Raw genomic sequence first — 6888 nt, 5'->3', positions numbered from 1 at the left:
CAGAGGTAAAGCAATAGATTAGTCATACCTGGGAGAGATCTTCCCTGTGAGGTAACCTCTCCTGGTCACCAGGACTAGAGGTTTGGTGCTGATAGTCAAGGAGGCAGAGTTGCCACCTTCACTCCTCCAGCTCAGTGTGCAGTCAAGAGCTGTCTACATTACCCAAGTGCTACAGTGTACAATTAGAGGTGGGCAAGGGCAGCCAGCCATGGCCAGAGGTCAGGATTCTGAGTGGAGCAGGCTGTGAGCTGTTTTTCCCCATTGTTTTTCCTAAACGTTTTGCTTTAGAGTTTTCAATCTGAGAAGTGAGAGCATCCTGGGGGTGACTTCTTCAAGTACCTAGAAGACAGGCACTTCAGATTCTGGGGACTTCAGGCAATTTGTATTGTTTCCTAGTCTATGGAAGTCTCTACAGGCATCAGTGGGGTCATGTCAGCCTGGACCTGGACATGGTGCCTCGGCTTAGCTGGGGAAACGCCAGTGGAGGCAGGGGGGCTGCTGTGTCTCTTGCCTGTGCTCTCCCTTGAATGTCCTTCCACAGCAGTAGAGGGCTAGGCCTTCCCCTATCCATGAAAACCGTGTCCTGTCATTTCAAATGGAAGTTCTTTGTTTCTATGGCTGAACGTTTCATCTATAGCCTTCACACCACGCCTGACAGAGCAGCCACACACCGAGGCTTGCTGAAGGAGTGACAGAAGTGAACTAGGACAGGAGAATCTGTAAAGACAGGAATATCATTCGAAAATGGTGGAGATTCACAGGAGCAGTCTCTAACTGCCTCTCAGCCCTCGGGGATGAAATGTGAACCTCGGGGTTAGTTTATCATGTGAATCAAGGATTTTTTTTTTTTAAAAAAAAATTAAGATTTAGTCTTGTTCATGGATGTGTGTGAATGTTTGTGAGGGTGCCCTTGGGAGGCCAGAAGAGGACGCTGTGGCCCTTGAAACTAAAGCTACAGGTGGTTTCGAGCTTCCTGAAGTAGGAGCCAGTGCCACCAAACTCGTGACACTGCCATGTCTCCAGCCGTCTTTATCAAGGATTTAGAGTTTATAACTCTACTATTCATGAGCATTGCCGTCCCACTCACAGAGCCTTTTTGAGAATCCCCTTACACGTCTGGGCTCCTCCCATCTTCCAGTAAGAGGATCAGACAGCACACCCAGCCTTGCGGGCTATTGTTTCCTCATTCCACCATCAACAGATACCATTCGTGTTTAAACACATATGACAGTAAATGCCATGAGTAGACCCGAGATTACCACCCACTTGGGTGTGGGAGACCCTGGGAACCTCTTCACTTAAGGGGCAGAAGAAAGAGGGATCCATGAGAGACTAGAAGGTGGCCGGAAGGATGAGAGAAAGGTAGGAAGCCAGAGTGGCACCGGAGGAAGGCGTGAAGGGGTGGGGTGGGGCAGAAAGGGCTGTAGTAGGAGGGAGTAGACACAGCTCCGAGGTGAGGTGTGACTCAGCAGGAGGGAGCTTACTCTGTGCTTTCCCACTGTCTCCATTTCCTCCTACTATGAAATAAAGAGATTAGGCCAGGTGAGGAACTAAAGTTTGTGTTTTGAAAGAGTGTTAGTGAAGGGGCGTGGTCGGTCGGCAGTTATGATTCACCAGACTAGCTTTAATATATAATATTCAGCTTTAATAAAGGAAAGAAAAGGGAACTTACAAAAGCCAAGGTTCCAGCGAGGAGCGCAGGAAAAACAAGAAAAAAAAAAAAAAAAAAAGGAAGCGGGAAGCACACCCACAAGTTGTATAAGTAAATCTTAGCCTCAGGGGAACACAGCCCACAAACAAGGTGATTGGCTGAGGTTCCTCTTCATATTAGGATTGCATTTAGCTACATTTCAGGGAAGCCCAAATGCTGTCACAACCAAAAAAAATTCTCTTGTGGCCCAAGCTAGCCTTGAACGTACTGTGTGCTGAACTCCTAACCCTTCTACCTCCACTTACCAGAGGCTGAGACTACAGGCATACTTCACCCTGCTCAGCTGCCAAGAGGATTTTTATCCTCAGTTGAGAAGAAATTTCAAGACAGGTAGAGGTTATTATAACTGCTCAAATGACAGCAAGGGCACACATCCCTTTGAGTGCTTATTCTGTCTGTCATGATCAGTGAAAGAATGATCTCCTTGGGTCTCATTTTGTTTTGTTTGAGACAGGGTCTCTCTATTGTGTCGTTTTGGGTGTCCTAGAACTTGCTATGCAGACCGCCCTGGCCCCTAACTCACAGTTATCCATCTACCCATGCCTCCTGAATGCTGGGATTAACGACCTGCACCACCACCACTGGCCTCCTCGGGCATTGAAGGTGGTTATTTTTCCTCTGACCACCATGCCCACACTCCATGAAAAAGATGGATGAAAGGACGTACAAATTCCCCATGATACACGAGTCTGTCTACTTGCACAGAAGCCCCACTCCACAAATTCTAACATAGCACTGCTCAGAACTCCGGCGTGGTTGGTCCTGCCGGTAGAAAAGCCTGGGAATGAGCACAGATCTTTTCTGCTGGCAAGGAAGATACTGGGACTAAATACTGGGGAAGCAAGAAGCAAAATCCTCATGTAGCTGACCCTGTGAGAAACGTTTGGCTCAACCATCATCAGCATGCAGCCTTCTTAGACTGGCGGTATTTCCTGAAAAGAAACAAAGATAGTAAAGCAATCCGCTTGATCCCAATGCAAGTAGGAAGCACAGAATAAACCATCACCATGCCTGGGCCAATTTTCCTCCTAAAGCAGGCTAGTCTCAGGTATTGGTGTCAGCTGACCCTCCGAGTTCCGGTCCTTTCCTCTCCAGACAGTCCTCTCATGCTTTTTTCATATTATTATTAAATTACACCTTGCAAAAATAATCTGAAAAATCCAAGCTCGGCAAATTGCCGATAGACTAGGCCATACCAAGCGAACCACTTGGAGCCCGGGGAACTGACTGTCTTCCTCCTGAAATGCTTGAACCTGTTTAATCTCCACACTTGAAAAGTGCCAGCAGCTTTCGCTCTGAGGAACAGAGAGAGAAGCCCCATCACCTGTACAGCGTGGGTCTCCAGGCTGGCCGTGCTGCGGGGAAGGGCTACTGCTGAGGTAAAAAGAAAATCGGAGGTGGGGAAAGGTTTCCTTCATCAGAGGTCATTTGGTTACTGTAGTTCCATTTTCTCCCAGAAGCCTCTGTTCTTGGCAGGCCGCCTCCCAGGGCGCTAGCTGCTCTTCACCTAGTGTGCTACTCAGGGCAGCGGCAGGATCTTCAAGGTGTAACCTGACCTGGAACAATTGAGTCTCCTGCTTCGGTTTCCCCAAGACTGAAATTACAGATATGTGTCGCCCAGTGCAACCTGCCCTATATGAAGCCATCTGCAGAGGGCAGAATAGATGGTGCCTCCTCCAGCCACACCTTGTCTCCACCCTGCTGCTCCCCCCCTTCCCCGCATCTCCAACATCATCCCTTTGTCTGCCTCACGTGAGCACACGAAAGGAGCAGTTCATCTAAATGAGCAACTGCTTTCTGGGAATAGGCCCGATGGAAGAAAAGCCGGGCAAAGCCGCATGAGCGTGCCAAGCCTTGCAGAAAGGAAAAGTGGGATTGTTTCCAGGGACCAGCGATGGACACACACCAAGACAAGGCTGAATGGCTTCAGGCTTTCACCATGGCCCCGTACTCTGCTTGGCACCCTTCCGCTGAGCATGGGAGATGGCTCTGGGGAAATTCCAGTCTGTAATTCATTTAAGCAGGGTAAACAGAGCTCCTGCTCCAGAGGAGTCTATCCTGAACAAGAGGCTCTTGGGATCTTCTTGCTAGGTTTGAAGTCTACAGAGGCCACAAACACCAGGATCGGGAGAAGTATGGCCTAGCAGGCTCTGACCGTCAAAGCCATAGGGCAGGAGTGAGTTACCCTATACTCTCTTCTTGGACTTTCATCTGTAAAGTGACTTTGGACAGCTCTGAGAAGCTATACAGATTTTGTAGCGTTGCCACAAAATTTTCCTTGTCTTTAAAAAATAACACATAAGGAAATCAAATAAATCATGTGCCACATTTTGACTCATAAAAGACCACGAGTGCGTACACTATCATGCCATGTAAGCAGGGCATGAATACCTCAGGATAAAGCTGCCTTGCCATCTGCTGAAGAGAAAAATGCCAAGATTGCAAGGAAAGCTGTCTTAATAGCAACAAAGACTCGTCTTACCACGTGCAACTCGTTATCCAAATGAGGATCTTTTAACATTGCACAACCAATGATTCCAGAAACACACTGGACGCAGAGGCAGACCTGACTGCTCGTGTCCGACTCTCCCACTTCGTCACTAAAAATGCCTGATCAGCGTCATTGATTAGCCTACAATTGAGCTTCACCATAACATCAAAGGGTATTAATATCAATAAACTGGCCCTTATCTAATTGGCCATATGGCCCCGAATGTGCTTCACGTTACTCAAATGTCTGAAAGGCATCAGGGCAGAGGCTATAGAGGGGCCTCAGCTGTGTGTGATTCAGCCTCCTGGTTAAGCACTGAATCACCCAGATGGGAATTCCCACAGGCACACCGCAGGGCCGCAGTGGGCCCAGGAGGTTGGATGGGGAGGAGATAGATGGCCAAAGTTGCTTCAGACACATTTACTGGCCAGTCAGTATCCGTCGACTGGAAGAGCCAGGCACAGGGGTGTATAGATCTATTCTAGATTGCTGTGAAGCCAGAGGCCTGTAAAGGAGCAAGGGCAAGGAAGTCACCACAGCAGCCATCGAGCAGAGCAAGCCAGTTGTAGCGGTGTGTATGGGAAAGTCAGATCCTGTGCAAGAAATGAACAGAGCCTTAGCAAGTTGTGAGTGAGAACTCCCAGCTGGTAAAACTGAGCCCTTAACGCAAGCTTCAGCACTTTCTCTGTTTAGGTGCCGGGGACAGAGCCTTGGACCCTGCTGCTAGGGCGCTTGCTTACCACAGATAACATGTGCTTGGGATACAATTATTTCTGTAACACTGCTTGAAGTGAATACACCTTTTCAGTTTAAATTTTGATATCCCCTCATCCCTGCCTCATCACCTACAGTGAAGATGCTGGTTCCCTGGGTGTGCAAGGACCGTGACGGCCTCCCTTCCCTGCCTGTCACATACAGTGGAGGTGGAGATTCTCAGGCTGTGTTGGAATAACCTGGAAAAGCTGTTAAAATAGAGAGCTAGAAGCCAGGCCTCAGCGATTCTGATTCACAGGAGTAGCAGGAGGACAAAGACGGCTCATTTAAGGAGTTCTTGCGTGAGACTAGCTCTACCGGTGTACAAACTGCATTGACATTGACTAGCGTCTACGTAAACATCTACAGGACACAGGACATGTCTGCAGTAGAGGGGCTGCAGAGGCAGGAAGGGCTCGCCTTCATTGTCAGCTGCGGGGAGATAAAGGGGAAGCCTAGGACGGGAACCTAAAGGGGCCGTGCTCCAGTCTCTGTCTCGGTTTCCAAACAGAGAACAAAATGCAGGGGAAGGTGAGATCGTGGCAAGAGCATCAGCCCTTTTAAAATGAGCACGAGAATAAAGAGGGGTTCACACCTAATGATCGGGGCTGTCAGGCTGTGGCTGTCCGAGCAGCACGCTGAAGTGCTTTCTAGAAAGCTTTGTTGTGAGGAAGGATACCCCCGTGATGCCAAGAGCAAACTTAGTGACCGCAAACGGAGCCAGGATCACACGTGCAGTCAGTCACGCACCACTTGCTCTTTTTTTTTAATCTTTTTTTTTTTTTTTTTTTTTTTTTTAACACAGCTCCTGCTCTGCTCAGGATGAACCCTTTCTGTGGCAACAACACCAGGATTTCCTCCTTGTCTATCGCAGGTGTAAAGCCAGCTGCGCTATAATGGAGCCTCCTGGGTAGCTGCCGCCCTCTGTTTGGTGACTCGGAAGAAGTGGCCTGAACAAACTGTTTGGCAACATGATGAGAGTGGCCCTGTCATTTTAAGATCTGTCGCTTGAATCCTGTGCTAGCCCCATGAAAGGAGACGGACAGATGTCCTACAGCGTCGTGTTGTGGCTCCAATTGGGGAAATCGTATGACTCATGTCTATAAACTGATTAAAATGTTTTCTTTCTTTCATAATTTAGCCACGAGCATTAATTAAAGCATCAAAGAATATGCATTTGGACCTATAAAATCTTCATAATGAGCCAAGGCAAAAGGAACAACTGTCGAGCCTCTGCATCTTGGAAAAATGCAATTTTAAGTAACAGTATTGGAGTTAAACATTTCTCTTCAGCAAAGTTAAACTCCCAGAAGGAAAACAAAAGCTCAGGCGCGAACCCAATGGCTTTTAAGAATTTCCTATGGCAATGTGGTTTGTTTTCCTTGGAAGTAGCAACCCAGGCTGCTCTTGAGGAGTGATGGATGCTTACGCGAGAGAGATAGTCCTCAACCGTAAATAAAAAAATATTACAAAATCTTGTTTTGGGTTGGGGTTAAGTTGGTTCTGTATCTTCTCACAAAATAAATCATTACATGTGGTGGGAAAAGGGCCAGGGTGAATATGCATATGGCTACTCCCCAGCAAGTGAGCTGAATACAGGCACAGTTGCTCACCTGAGAAAGCAAGGATCCTAGAGCAAAGATCCGTTGGGATCAACTGACCCCTACATAAGCTCTGCTTTTTCCTGCAGTATTGTGTGTGTGTGTGTGTGTGTGTGTGTGTGTGTTCATGTGTGGGGACACAGTCACACTCATGCCGTGGTGCACATACGGAGGACAAAGGACAACGTTTGGGCATCAGTCCTTGATTTCTCTTGTGTAAGCCTGGGTCTCTTCACCGTGTGAGCCAGGCTGACGTGCCCTGGGGTATCTGGGATCTTTTCTGCCTCTGACTTGCATCTCTCCATGAAGCTACAGTGGGATTGCAGACAGCG

Source organism: Arvicola amphibius, chromosome 3, assembly GCF_903992535.2.
Source record: "Arvicola amphibius chromosome 3, mArvAmp1.2, whole genome shotgun sequence".
Lineage (NCBI taxonomy): Eukaryota > Metazoa > Chordata > Mammalia > Rodentia > Cricetidae > Arvicola > Arvicola amphibius.
The sequence above is the reverse complement of the archived record's forward strand: the minus strand, read 5'-3'. Positions refer to the sequence as shown.